The sequence below is a fragment of the Schistocerca piceifrons genome, chromosome 1, assembly GCF_021461385.2.
Source record: "Schistocerca piceifrons isolate TAMUIC-IGC-003096 chromosome 1, iqSchPice1.1, whole genome shotgun sequence".
NCBI classification, from domain to species: Eukaryota; Metazoa; Arthropoda; class Insecta; order Orthoptera; family Acrididae; genus Schistocerca; species Schistocerca piceifrons.
Window position 1 is genome coordinate 35,953,091 of NC_060138.1, and position 16,610 is coordinate 35,969,700.

Sequence of the window (16,610 nt, forward strand, 5' to 3'; positions counted from 1 at the left end):
GGTTTGTACAGCGCCTACATCACACCACGCGTCAATTTGCGCACCAGCAGCGTGAGACACTTCAAACGATTGAGCGATGCTGAGAACTTCTGACAACGACGGGTTTGGCAATTGTAAGGCACATTGCCGAACTTCTTTATCAGGAGCAAGCCGTAAAATAGCGTCCCTAACCATTGAATCAGCGTAAGACTCATGATGAGTGTCCGTGACAAACTGACATCTCCGACTCAGACCGTGTAGTTCCGCCGCCCAAGCCTGGTAAGATTGATGGGGCTGTTTACGACACCGGTAGAACGCCACGCAGGCGGCAACGACATGGGTGTTTTTTCGGTAATAGTTAGACAATAAGTCACACATTTCTTGGAAAGACAGAGAGGCAGGTTCCCGCAGAGGGGCTAACTGAGACAGCAGCCGATAGATCCGTGGGGAAATCCAAGAGAGAAACAACGAGTTACACATAGGAGCGTCGACAACGCCGAAAGCCAAGAAGTGTTGCCACAAACGCTTCTCATAATCCTCCCAGTCTTCAGCGGCCTCGTCATAAGGAGGGAACGGAGGCGGAGAAGAGGAAGACAGACGATGAGTAAGCGACGTCGACAACGCCTGAATAGCAGCCGTCAGCTGTGTTTGTTGTTCAATAAGCGCTTGCATAAGCTGTTCCATGTCTGCCCTGACACGAACACACAATTCCACAATGCAGGAAAAAAAATATCCCATCCTCGTCGCCAAAAGTGTTATAACCTTTAATCACTAATAATTTACGTGGAGATACAAAAGTAGAAACACTAGCGGGTTACATGTTACTAACTCCGTATCTGTCATTCGACTGCCATGCCGTGACATGCGGCCGGCGCCGTTCATAGCCAGGTGGCGCTCCCGCGCTCGGCCGAGCTGCGGAGCGCCTCTATCGCCGTGTTCGCTTACTAACGTAGCGGCACTTTTGAATGTTGTGGCACTGTCACAACAATAATAATCTTTCATAGTTCTTCTAACTGTCTCCTCTCTTTCAGCTACTGTTATACTTTTACAAGCTGGAAACACTATAAGTTCTTTGATTGAGTAAGGTGGTTTGTGGTTAAACATGATCTCATAAGGAGAGTACCCTGTGATAGTATGTTGGAAGCTATTCATAATGTCTTCAAATTCTTTAACATAACATAACAAATTTGTGTGACATTTCTACGCAATCTACCAATTTCCCTCATGTACTGGTCAGTTGGGTTGCATGTTGGTGAATAGTATGATATTTAGATAAGTCTGGTGTTATGTTCTGTTACAAATTCCTTCCAAAATTTATAAGTAAATTGGCTCCCTTTGTCAGATAAAATGGCCTTAGGTGTACCCACTTTAATAAAGTAGTCCTTTATAAATGTAGAAGCTATTTTCTTACTAGTTGCTTTCTTTAAAGGATAAAATATCACATATTTAGAAAACAAATCTACAATGACGAAAATATACTGAAATCCCCCTTCAGCTCTTTGAAGTTGACCATACAAATCTATCCCTACCAAATCCAACTGTTTATGTGGTACCACATTTTGTAAAAAAATCCCTTGTTGGTTTTGTTACTAACTTTTGTTCTTTGACATCTATCACAGCAGGCAAGTAAGGTCCTAACTCTCCTGGACATATTATAAAAATATATACATTCTTTTATTTTTTGAGTATATTTCAATGCACCACAGTGCCCTAAGCTTTCATGTGTGTACTTTGTCAAAGTATTTATGTGAGAATCTGGCCAGCAAACTTTCCAAGCACCATTATCTGTGCTGTGTCTATAAAACAGAATACCTTTGAAAACCTGATAATACATTTGTACTTTCTCATGACTTTTCTTCCCAAAATAACTTTTAACAAGCTTCCAATGATCATCACCATTTTCATGTCTTCTCAATTGATTACAAATTTTTCGAACTTCACTTCCCCCTGACATTTTTAAAATACACTATTTTAAACGTTCCCTTCTGACTATTATTTCCATTCTCATTTCCATTCCCCACTGGCATTCTTCACAGGGCATCAGCAATGACATTTTCCTTACCCTTTAAATACGCAGTTTAAATACACAGTTCATTTTATAAACTGCTGTAAGAACATTTGATAATTCTCCCATGATACAGTTTACACTCTTGTAAGCAAGTTAATGCATTATGGTCTGTATAAACTTTGACTTCATGCCTAAAAAAATAATTTTTAAGTCTTTTGAATCCCCATACAATTGCTAAAAGTTCCTTTTCAGTTATTATGTAATTTCTCTCATGTTTTGTAAGGTTCTGCTTGCAAATGCTATAGAATGATGTTCAGTTTTTCCGTTAATTTCTTTCTCTAGGAATAAACATATTCCCAGTCCATAATCACAACTGTCTGTCATCAGACAAAAATGGTAAAGATAAATCAGGTCTATGGAGGGTTTCACTTTCTGATAATTCTTTCTTAATTCTGTCAAAAGCTATATGGCATTCATCAGACCAATCCCACACTGCATTTTTTCTTAACAAGTTGTTCAAGCATGTTGCATAAAGTGTGTGTTTTCACATGTTTTTGATAGAAGTTTACTAATCCAAAGGAAGATTTTAAATCTTTTTTTATTTCTAGGTTTTGGGAACTTTGTGATGGCTTCAATCTTTCCTCAATCAGACAAAAACCCTTTTTCATTTATTCAGTGGCCAAGAAATTTTTATTCTTTCATTGCAAACTTACATTTTCCTAATTTCAAAGTCATACCCCCCTGTCTCATTTTCATTTCAATTTCCTTTAAAATTTGAATATGTTGCTACCAGGTGTTACTCGACAACAAAATGTCATCCAAATAAATAATTAACTTTTCTAAGAGTTCTCTACCCAAAACCAAGTCCAATCCCCTGATAAATACTGCTACAGGCACATTTTAACTGAATGGTACAACACAATATTGAAAACATTTCCTATTAAACAAAAATGCAGTGTATTTTCTAGAATCTCTTTCTAATTCAATCTGATATATTTTGCATTTTCAGACTTATTTAGTAGTTCATCTATACTTTCAGTGTGGTCAGTTTCTCTCTCGAAATATTTATTCAGGTGCCAAGAGTTGAGCACTAAACGAATACCCCCATCTCATTTTGAAACTACCACTAATTTGTTATTGTAAGAACTACAATTTCTTTCTATTATTTTCCACCTTTCCATTTTCTGAAGTTCTCTTTCTACCTCCTTTCTCTTACATATAGGGATAGCATACTGTTTTATGATAAACGAGTCATTAGCTTTTAATTTTAGTCTACATTGGTACCCTTTTACACTCTCTGGTTTTATATCAAATATGTCATTATAATCCCACAAAAAATTTTCAAACTCTCTTCCGTTTTGGCTTTCAGTTTCGGATAACTTTTTAGCTACTAGTTTACTATAATAATTAGCACTACCCTCATCAATACCAAATTATTCCCCTTCCTCACAATAACCATCACCGTCAGACTCTTGTATCTCTCTAATCTGACTACTTAGACCATGATCTTCATTACAATACTCATTTTCCCATGAATTCCACTTTTTGGTTCAACAAATGTTATTTTCATGTCACCCCAGATAACAACCAGTTCTTACCTAGTATCAAGTTTTCATTTAAATGATCAATTACTAAGCATAATTGTATAAATTGTACATCATTAATCTTAAATTCAAGTAAGACTTGTCTGGTAATCAACTTGTGTGTGTGCAGCATCAACGACCAACACGGAACATTTGCAAGAAAATGGGACATCTTCCCACTGCTATTGTGAAAAACGTGCCAACAAAGGAATAATGTGTCTAAAATGTGAAACAGTTTACCACTATATATGTGCAAACAAAAGTTCAAAACAAAAGACTTGGTACTGTTTGAATTGCCGCAAAGACTAAATGCATGAAAATGTAAACAGCAAAGACACTAAAGATGATATTATAGCGTTTCTGTTGGATGAAATTTGTGGGTTTGAACTAAAAATGATGAAGTTAAACAACAGTGCAAATCTCCATTGTACAGTGATGTGGTAACAAAAAATTTGACTAGTAAAAATACAGGTGACAGGACCAATAACACTGTTGAAAATGCCAGAAAACTGTGAGCAGTGGTGTTGAGTGCACAGAAAGTGGAAACATTTTTCATTTTCGATGTGGAAAAGTAGATCCCTCACTAAATGGACAGGAGATAATCATAGAAAACTGGAACTATGACGAATGTAGGTTGAAAACTATTCTGATTAAAATATATAACATACCTGAGTATAATGGTCCTGAAGATAATAAAGTCAACAAAATCACATCTGAAGCCAAACACACAAAACACAAAAACATGGACTGTGGCACAAAAAGAGCCGATGAATTTAAATTATTTAAAAAGAAACACAACAAAAAATCTTGCAAGAATGCAGATTTGATGGTGACTGTTCTGAGATTGAATAAAACAAACAATGTATCAAATGCAATGGGTAAAGAACGAGATTGAGCACAGAGTCAAGAAATACAAACAGAAAAAACAACACACATCAGAATCTACTCTGACGGTTTTTAGAAGAGGGATGGCAACAGAAATGAAGACCCTGACAACCCAAAAAAAAACATTAATACTGAAGGCATAGTGAAACCTGGAGCAAGATTCAACCAGATCTTCACCAACATTGAAGATTGCAGTAGTTTGTGAAAGAGTGACTTTGCAGTTCTTATAGGTGGTTCCAATGATGTAGACCATAATGAAACAGCTGCAGCAACAACAGCTCTGAAGACTACACTGGGCAGGTTAACAAACACAAATGTTATATAATTTAAAATATCTCATCCTTACAATTTAATTGAAGCATCATGTGTAAACAGAGAAATAACCAAAGCTAACAAAGATTTTGAAACAATTTGCAAACAGATTAAAAATGTAATGTTTTTAGATATTAAGGAATGTATCAGTTGTAACCATGAACCCTCTGACAATTGTAACTGCTCGAGAACTTGTCGTACAAGACATGGTCAAGGCCTAAGTGGAATAGGAAAGACACTGCTGGCCCAAAAAATACTTAGCGTGGTAAATATCAAATTATCTTCTCAGAACCAGTTCAGGTAAACGTATAAGGCTGACCAAGCCTGAAATGTGTCAGTCTCAGTCAAAACCTGAAGAGGAAAGTACTAGGCAACAAAATGTGTGAGCTGGAAGTAATTTTAAACTGTAACCTTAAGGTGGTTTCTGTGCTGTGTATCAGTCAGCACTGGCTTCAGGACACTCTGTGCAACAAATATGTCAGACTTTGACTTAGTAAGTAACTATTGCAGGGAAACTTATAAATGTGGAGGTGTATGCACCTATGTTAGAAGTAATGTCAAATCTAATGAGGTAAAATTTAGCCAGGTGAAGTGCACAAAAAAAGATTTTGAATGTTGTATTTGTGAACTTACAGACTGTCAAACTATCATTGCTTGCATCTATAGGTCCCCATCACGTTACTTTACCCAGTTCTTATATTATATAGATGATCTTTTAAATGAATTCAGAGGCAGGTCAAAATGCACAATAGTTCTTCGTGACTTTACCATTAATTTTAACAAAAATAATAAGAACAAGGTACAATTATTAAATCTGTTTAGCAAATACAACATGCAACCTACAGTGCAGTAAATTACCAGATATGGGGATGGGTTGGAAACATCACTTGATCAGATATTTATGAACAAACAAAGTTGTGAGTACAGTGATGAAGTAACAGATACAGGCTTTTCTGACCATATGGATTTAAAAATGAAGATAAGGAATGAGAACAATAAGAAATACACAGTCACTGAAAAATACGTACAAAGAAGACTTATTAATGCCAACAAAATAAGAGTATTTAATAGTATGCTAAAAAGAGTGCAGTGGGGCATAGAACAAACTGATGATTCAGACAGAAAGTATGAAAGTTTTCTCACCGATTATAAATATTGCTGCATAATAAAGCCACTTCACAAAAAGGATAGTAGAGTTGACATAAATAATTATAGACCAGTGACATTATGGTCAGGTTTCTCTAAAGTAATTTAAAGTGTAATGTATGAAAGGCTATCTGACTTTCTGAATAAAAATAAAATACTGACTAATGCTCAAAATGGGCTTAGAAAGAAAAGCTCCACAGAAATGGCAGTCTTCCAATTCATGAAAATGATTCTAAATGCCTTGGACAAGAATGAATTAAGCTGTGGAATATTCTTAGATTTATCTAAAGCATTTAATTTAATTAGCCATGACTTGTTGCTTATGAAAATAGAATGTTATGGAGTCCGTGGACTTGCCTTCAAATGGTTCAAGTCTTATTTCTCTGATAGACAACAGAAAGTACAAATATGTCATGGAGGCGAAGAGTATCTTTCAGATTTCAAAAAAACTAGCTATGGAGTGCCCCAGGGATCTGTGTTAGGCCCCCTGTTGTTCTTGGTGTTCATAAACAATTTGCCAAAGCATCTGACAGTTGCAGAAATGGTGATGTTCGATGATGACACTAGCATTTTTATAAAAGGATACACTGAGGATGATCTACAGCAGAGTGTCTCTAGGACAATAAATGAGACAGGAAAATGGTTTAGTGATAATGTTTTGATCATAAATTAGGATAAAACGGTATTGATGAATTTCAGTAACATTAAAAGTAAAGCTAGAAGAATAGTAAAAGCTGAGTTAGTGAACTATGTTATTGCACAACCTCCATACACAAAATTCCTCGGTATATGGGTGCATGAGCACTTGAGATGGGAAAAGCATCTAGAAGTTTTGAGTAAAAAATTAAGGACATGCTCCTATGTGCTAAGAATCCTTCAGGAATGCAGCAATACTAAATCAATGCTGTGTGCCTATTATGCTTACATGAACAGTTTGCTTAGATATGGTGTGATTTTCTGGGGAAATACAGGTATGGTAAAACAAGTTCTCAAACTTGAAAAAAGGGCTATTAGAATAATGAAAGGGGTTCCTTGAAGAGTGTCATGCAGGGAAATATTCAAAGACTTTCAAATAATGACTCTTCCTAGCTTATACATCTATGAATGTGTATGCTTTCTGAAAACTCACAAGGAATTGCCAACATTAAATTATCAGATTCATAACCATGAAACAAGGAACAGGGATGATTTTCACAGAGACACCCACAAAGGAACACTCTACCAAAAAGTGTAAACTACCAGCCCAAAGTACTTTTTAGTGCATTGCCTTCTACAATAAAGAAAATTAAAGAATTTCATAAATTCAAGGTAGATCTTAAACAATTTTTAGTAACACATGGTTTTTATAGCATTGAAGAATATCTGAATATGGAAGAGTTGTTGCTGTTATGGTCTTCAGTCTTGAGACTGGTTTGATGCAGCTCTCCATGCTACTCTATCCTGTGCAAGCTTCTTCATCTCCCAGTACCTACTATAGCCTACATCCTTCTGAATCTGCTTAGTGTATTCATCTCTTTGTCTCCCTCTATGATTTTTACCCTCCACGCTGCCCTCCAATACTAAATTGGTGATCCCTTGATGCCTCAGAACATGTCCTACCAATCGATACCTTCTAATAGTCAAGTTGTGCCACAAACTCCTCTTCTCCCTAATCCTATTCAGTACCACCTCATTAGTCATGTGATCTACCCATCTAATCTTCAGCATTCTTCTGTAGTGCCATATTTTGAAAGCTTCGATTCTCTTCTTGTCCAAACTATTTATCATCCATGTTTCACTTCCATACATAGCTACACTCCATACAAATACTTTCAGGAACAACTTCCTAACACTAAAATCTATACTCGATGTTAACACATTACTCTTCTTCAGAAAGACTTTTCTTGCCATTGCCACTCTACATTTTATATCTTCTCTACTTCAACCATCATCAGTTATTTCGCTCCCCAAATAGCAAAATTCCTTTACTACTTTAAGTGTCTCATATCCTAATCTAATTCCCGCAGCATCAACCGACATAATTTGACTACATTCCATTATCCTCGATTTCCTTTTGTTGATGTTCATCTTATATCCTCCTTTCAAGACACTGACCATTCCATGCAACTGCTCTTCCAAGTCTTTTGCTATCTCTGACAGAATTATAATGTCATCGGCTAACCTCAACGTTTTTATTTCTTCTCCATGGATTTTAATACCCACTCCGATTTTTTCTTTTGTTTCCTTCACTGCTTGCTCAATATACAGATTGAATAACATCGGGGAGAGACTACAACCCTGTCTCACTCCCTTCCCAACCACTGTTTCCCTTTCATGTCCCTCGACTCATATAACTGCCATCTGGTTTCCGTACAAATTGTAAATAGCGTTTTGCTCCCTGTATTTTACCCCTGCCACCTTCATAATTTGAAAGAGATTATTCTGTCAAAAGCTTTCTCTAAGTCTACAAATGCTAGAAATGTAGTTTTGTCTTTTCTTAATTTAACTTCTAAAATATGTCGTAGGGTCAGTATTGCCTTACATATTCCCATATTTCTATGGAATCCAAACTGATCTTCCCCGAGGTCGGCTTCTACCAGTTTTTCCATTCATCTGTAAAGAATTCGGGTTAGTATTTTGCAGCCATGACTTATTAAACTCATTGTTGTTGTTGTTGCTGTGGTCTTCGGTCATGAGACTGGTTTGATGCAGCTCTCCATGCTACTCTATCTTACTAAACTCATAGTTTGGCAATTTTAAAATCTGTCAATGCCTGCTTTCTTTGGGATTGGAATTATTATATTCTTCTTGAAGTCTGAGGGTATTTTGCCTGTCTCATACATCTTGCTCACCAGATGGTAGAATTTTGTCAGTACTGGTTCTCCCAAGGCTGTCAGTAGTTCCAATGGAATGTTGTCTACTCCCAGGGCCTTGTTTCGACTTAGGTCTTTCAGTGGTCTATCGAACTCTTCACGCAGTATCATATCTCCCATTTCATCTTCATCTACATCCTCTTCCATTTCTGTAACACTGTCCTCAAGTACATCGCCCTTGTATAGACCCTCTATATACTCCTCCCACCTTTATGCTTTCCCTTCTTTGCTTGGAACTGGGTTTCCATCTGAACTCTTTATATTCATACAAGTGGTTCTCTTTTCTCCAAAGGTCTCTTTAATTTTCCTGTAGGCAGTATCTATCTCACCCCTAGTGAGATAAGCCTCTACATCCTTATATTTGGCCTCTTGCCATCCCTGCTTAGCCATTTTGCACTTCCTGTCGATCTCATTTTTGAGACGTTTGTATTCCTTTTTTCCTGCTTAATTTACTGCATTTTTGTATTTTCTCCTTTCGTCAATTAAATTCAATCTTTCTTCTGTCACCCAAGGATTCTTATGAGCCCTTGTGTTTTTACCTACTTGATCCTCTGCTGCCTTCACTACTTCATCCCGCAAAGCTACCCACTCTTCTTCTACTGTATATCTTTCCCCCATTCTTGTCAATTGTTCCCTTATGCTCTCCCTGAAACTCTGTACAACCGCTGGTTAGTCATTTTGTCCAGGTCTCATCTCCTTAAATTCCCACCTTGTTTGCAGTTTCTTCAGTTTTAATCTACAGTTCATAACCAATAGATTGTGGTCAGAGTCCACATCTGCCGCTGGAAATGTCTCACAATTTAAAACCTGGTTCCAAATCTCTGTCTTACCATTATATAATCTATCTGAAACCTGTAAGTATCTCCAAGCTTCTTCCATGTATACAATCTTCTTTTAAGATTCTTGAACCAAGTGTTAGCTATGATTAAGTTATGCTCTGTGCAAAATTCCACCAAGCGGCTTCCTCTTTTATTTCTTACCCCCAATCCATATTCACCTACTACATAATATTATTTATATATATTGATATAAAATATTTGTATTTATTATCCAAGTTTTTAAAACAAATTAAAGATAAGAAACTATATTGTAATTGACTACATCCATACAATGTATGTTGTTAATGGACGAATAAAGAAATTGATTGATTGATTGATTGAATTTATTGCTTTTTCCTGTTGCCCCTTTTATCCTTACCCCTGTTACTGGAAATTCTGTGAAATTTTTACTATTTTTGATCCTGTCTCAGCTTTCTCGATATTCCTGAGCTGCCTTTATCCAGAAGACAGTTTCCTATCCAATCATTAATCTGTACTACAATGTATGGACTTCCAAATTGTTTAACCATTTCATTGACCTTATTTTCAAATGACAAATCCTCTTCTATGTCACAAAAGTTCACCCCTTTATCACAATAAATAACTTTTATGGCAGATTCTACAGATTTATTTATCATACGAGCACCAAGAGACTGTTCCACATTTTTCACGGTAATTTTATCATCTGAGTGACACTTTGACAAATTTCATTTAAGACCTTACACTTTTGATCACCATACTGACATTTGCTAATATAGTTTTTGACTACATTTAGTACTCTATCACTAATTAGATCTTTTCCATTTTCACAAACACATTCAGACACAACATCACAAACATCAACTGATAACATTAACTGGTAACATTAATCTATCAGCCACTGCTCTACCGGTTTTAACTCATTACTCGAATACTCGCCAGAAATTTCAGAATAATTCAGCATCAAATCATCAACTTTAACTTCTACATATAGCATCATCATCCTCATCATCATCATCCTCATCAGAAACATTATCAACACATTTAATATTATTTTCAACACCAAACTAATTTCACATGCTTCTTCAACAACCTAAACACTGTGATTACTCTGTTCTACCACATCATCATTTTCCTGTTTACTATCTACTGTAATTTCATCTGGAATTACTCTACCATTCTCACTTCCATTGCCTAGCACATGCACATCAGCATCCACACCTACAGCACCAGTATCAGCATCAGCATTTTCACTCATTTGACAGTCACTCAACATTCTCACTAAACCAAACTCATCATCAGATCTGTTCTTATCGCCATCAACAGCTACTACAGCATTACTACTGTTAAAGAAATTTGTCAAAGTGTCTTTTTCTAATTCAAATTCAGATTTTTTTACTTTTTTGTTCATCTTTGTCTTCAGATAGAAAGTTTTCCCAAAATTCCCTATCAAACTTCATTCTACTCACTTCAGGTTGTATTCTGGGTACAATATTTTGGTATGTTCTATTTTTCCTGCCCCCTTCCCCTTCTGGAATTACTACAATGTGCCCGATTGTAATTCCAATGTCTATTTGCTCCATTTCGCCAGGCTCCAATAGAAGCAGGTCTTATTTTACTGACCATTTCTTCTGTTTTCAAAATTTTTACTATTGTTTCCCTGATTTTGCCCCCACTGCCTATTTCTTGGTTTGAAACTCCTATTGTCAAGTCTCTGCCTCTCATTCATCTCCCCATTTCTTCTGTCATCATTTCTAAATCTGCTATTGAAATGATAATTGAAAGCTCTGTTATTGTTATTCCTGCTTTCATCAGGTCTGTCATTACATCTGTCATTTCTCTCCCATGTTAAATCCAATTTATCTATATATCAAACAAATTGTTCAACTGAATCATCAGGTCCGTAGACAAGACTCCACTGTTCCCTATTCGGCAACCTATGTTTTAGAGCATCAATTTGGATTATTTCGTCTAGTGGTTTATCAAGATATACTGAAGTTCTTAACTGTTGTTCACAAAAAGTTTTCATGGGTCCACTACCCGGTGTGAAATTTGGCCCATTCAAAAATTCTGACTTAATTCTAGATTGTTTAGTTTCTGACCAGAATTTGTTCATGAAAGCTCATTCTACCTCATTAAAGGACATTTTGGGTTTGATTGCTTGGTTCGCCCATGACAAAGCCGTCCCATCTAAGAACTTCTTAAAAAATTTAATTTTCAAATTATTGCTCATTTTATCGGTCAAGTTGCCATTAATCTGGTACATGAAATCAACTCTCTGTATATTGCCCTCCCATGAAAATGTTTTTATGTTTACGTTACTCTACAATGGACAGTAACTACAGAAACATTTCACAGCAACGGAATCTTGGATTTATTGAAATTTAGATTTGAAGTTCAAAATTTCACCTAAACAAGTGCCTACATCATCTATTAACTCTGTGAAATTATCATTTGCAATTTTAGTGAAATTTTGTATATTTTGGTCTGTTTCTGTGAATTTCTTCACAATATCTTTGTTGAGCTATTTTTTTAATTGTAACACTTCAACAGTAGCAACTTTTTCAAAATTTTCTACAAACTCTAGTCTCTTCAAATTTTTGGTTTTCCTGCTTTAAGGTAACAATTTCTCCTTCTATAGCCAACACATTTTTGGTATTCACGTCTGCTTTTTCCCAGCACTTCTCTAAATTCTCTTTTGTCTTGTGAATCTGGGTTCCATGGTTGTCTAACTTTTTACAGATAGAATCAAGCTGCTGATCAAAAAAAGTTTTATGTTCATCAAATGATTTTTCAGTTGTGTTTTGCTGTTCTTCCATCACCTGAACTAATCTATCCAAGGCTGATACATTAGGTTCAAATCCACGAAATGGTGAACGTACACTACTGTGGTCACTGTCCTCTCCGATTTCATTGTCCCGATTAACAACATTACTATCAGTAATATCTACACTGTTTTCCAAGTTTCCATTAATAAACAATCTCAAAACGTGAAAGTTCAAATAATTATTTCGTACTTACAGACAGTTGGTTCTCCAAGTTGCATTTTCACATAAGTACACTTTGTAGTGTTACTCACTTTCTTCTCTGTCCTCTTTTCAGAAAAATGGTATATTATTTCAACAAGCAGATTAACTCTGAAACAAAATACAAGATTAGTTTACAGATTTACACTGCATCACAGATCCTCCACCAATAATAACATATCTCTAACTACTTATAATAATGGGTTGGATCATAGTTACTCTATTTGCTGCAGTCGTGGTCCTGAAAACATTTACAGTCACTGTAAAACAACTACTGGAGAGTTGATTTATCTTAAGCTTGCATTAAGTTTCATAGTTTATTATACTTTTAAAACAAAATTAAAGTATAATTATAAAGGCAAACAATACTTACAATACAAAAGGAGCAGCTACACGCTCATTGTTCAAAAACCAAAACCAGTCTGAGACCTCTTGCCAACATGGCTATAAGTATTTATACTTCCTTAACAATCCCGAACAATCCTCTGGGTTGTTTAAAATTATTATTTCATTAATTAACAATTAAAATTCTCATCCTAATACAAATGACATATTTTAATGGTTACCTAGATTCTTATATATTAAACACGTGAGTGAATTCTATTCTCTATATTAGCTGAAGCAAGTATGAACACTTAGGTACCAAATGTTAACAACACACTTGTTATATTTACTAATTACAGAAGATTCATATAATACAAAATGTTCCTGCCAATTAACAGACTTCTACACATTAGTGTAATTAAGATTCCATAATTATTTTCTTCATAACTTTTTCACAAGTACATATTTCCATACACCTGTATGTCAGAAACTACTGTTTATGGTTAAAATTTACGCTTTTTTCAAAGTTTTGCTTGTACTGTTACATTTCAGTGTCATGAGGCCGCTTTCATTACTGCTGCATAGCACCAAAATACACCATTTCATTCTCTGGGCTGATGTAGCATCACTCTAAATATCCTCTGTGCTCTTTAGTTAAGGGGAGTTGGAATGCCCTATCCAGACAATGTTAAATTTAATGAATTTGCTTCAATGTATTTCAGGAACCACTGTAGCCAATGACATGAAACTTTTATAGGACATTAAACTGTATGTTCTAAGTCTACTGAACTACAATAATTGCATTTCAGCCATTGCTTTCGGAAATATAATTTCTTAATTACATGGTTAAAATTGTGTGTACTTTTTTATATGTTATCCTAAATAATTATACATAACATTATGTTATTTTTTAGTTCAGTAGACTCAGGATATGTATGTTACTATTCCTTGAAAATTTGAATACTCTGCTCGAAGTGGTTTCTGAGATTAAGGGGAAAAATGCAACAGAAAATGTAAATTTTCAGGAACGGATTCTGAAGTTTCAAAAGACCATAACTCACTTAATACAAGCTTAATTTTTTTTTTATTTTTAGTTACTCAGGAACACCCTGCACCTTACTGTATATCAACTTGATCTTTTTCCAATTTTTTTCTTGTTTCCTTCTTTCTGGACTCTCTAGTGGCCAACTGTGATGTATACTCTGTTTTATCAATGCAAGCTTTGTCCATCTGTTCCGGTTTTCTGATGTAGTTTGCTCCAGGATTAATTCCCATATGCTGTAGCACTTTCATCCTACTAATGTTGCCATCATTAAAAGCAATAACAGCGTCCCTGCCCCCCCCCCCCCCCCTTACACACACACACACACACACACACACACACACACACACACACACACACACACACACTTTCTTTTTCTCTTTCTAATGTCTTCATTCCAACAAAAACATTTTTCAGTAACTTCCTGGCAGATTAAAGCTGTGTGCCTGACCGAGACTCGAACTCGGGAGTCCCGAGTTCGAGTCTCGGTCGGGCACACAGTTTTAATCTGCCAGGAAGTTTCATATCAGCGCACACTCCGCTGCAGAGTGAAAATCTCATTCTGGATTTTTCAGTAAGCAAGTCCATATAAGATTATAGAACGACTCATTTGGATTTTGAGTCTGACCATGCAGACACTTCTTCAGAAATTCAGGATTTGCCAGGTCTCTGTAAATAGTTTTTATGATATCCATGACTGCTGCTGGGATGGAATGTTTAAGGCTGTATGTACTGTTTGAGTACTGGGCATGGTGGTAATTGCACCATGAATCAGGTCCAGGAGGGCAAAGGTGGTGTACTGTTTTTTCATCAGTTGGCAATCTGTGGAAGAGGGTAGCCCATACTGTCTGCTTCATTTTCAACAAATCCTCACTATTATTTCTAACGGTCATCTCATAATACTGCTGTAGTTCATCAATCATTTAGTCTGTCAGCCTACTTCTTATGGTTTTACCATCAGAAAGTTTCTTGTCTCTCAAACTTTGTTTCAGCTTCCTCAACCTGGTGCCCATTCTCTTCTGGGCACGATCAATACAAACATGTAATTTAACCTTTATAACACAGCAATCCATAGCCTTCCATATAAAAAAAATTACTGATTTTATTAGATCCTGAAATATGGGAGGTACAAAATTTAACATTTGCAAACGGTGAAAATTATATTTAAAAGTGATATATATATATTTCCAACTTCCCTTAAATCTCCTATATTGTGATTTTGTGTGTGTGTGTGTGTGTGTGTGTGTGTGTGTGTGTGTGTGTGTGTGTGTGTGTGTGTGTGCGCACGCGCGCGCGCGCGCACCCGCGTGCCTCAACTCCTTCCAATCTGCCTATTTAAGCCAAGACCAGACATCTTTTGAATTCATATATACATATAATTGATGGCAGTTGAGTGATATATACCAAATAAATTAGTAAGAGATGCCACATGGTACACAAAACAGGTCACAAGACTATTACAGAAGCTACGAAGAAACACATGCCAAATGTAAAAGCATTCAAAATCCCAACACTTGCAAAAAAAAAAAAAAAAAAAAAAAAAAAAAAAAAAAAAAAAAAAAAAAAATGTTTTATAAAAGCTGGAAATATGGCGCCAAACTTCAGTGTGAGAGGTTTGCAATACTTTCCAAAGTGAAACTGTTCTGAAATCTGACAGGATCCCAAGAGACTCTGGTCATATATAAAGTACCACTGTGCCAAAGTGTAATCAATACCTTCATTGGGTGATAACAATGGTGAAGTGCCACTAAAGCTTAGATTTTTTTGCTGAAAGAATTTAGAAAAACTACGTTTGGTAATTAAGTAGATATTTCTGCATTCAAATCAAGAATGACTGCCGACATGACTAATGCAGTAGTAGGTATCCTCCATGTTTAGAAGCAGCTTACATCACTTAATAAAAGAAAGGGCTTTGGTCCAGATCGTATACCAGTCAGGTTCGTTTCAGAATATGCTGATACAATAACTCCATATTTAGCAATCATATACAACTGTATACAGTCTTAAGGTGTGGATCTTTTGAAGAGCAAAATTGCACAAGCCACAGCAATATTTCTAATAAAATTGCATTGCTATGTATTATTGTCCTAGTTGTGTGCTGGATTCATGATTTTCTATCAGAGGGGTCAAAAATCATTATAATTTATGGAAAGTCATCAACTAAAACACAAGTAATATCTGGTGATCGCCAAGGGTGTGTTATAGGTCCTCCGCTGATTCTGATCTATACAAACAATTTAGGAGGCAATCTCAGCATTCCTCTTAGATTGTTAGCAGATGATGCCATCATTTACCATTGTGTAAAGTCTACAGATAATCGAAACTAATTGCAAAATCATTTAGGTCATTTAGGCAAGATATCTGTACGGTGCGAAGAGTGGCGATTGTATCTCAATAAAGAGAAATGAGATCATCCACATGAATATGAAAAGATACCTGCTAAATTTCCGTTTCACAATACATGAATCTAAATGTTGTCAGTTCAGCTTAATACATGGACATTATAATAATGGATGAATTAAATTGTAACAATCATATAGACAATGTTGTGAGGAAATCAAACCTATGACTGTGATTTATTGGCAGAAAACTTCAGAAGTGCCACAGGTCTACAAGAGAGACTGCTTACATCAAGCTTGTCTGTCCTCTTCTGAAG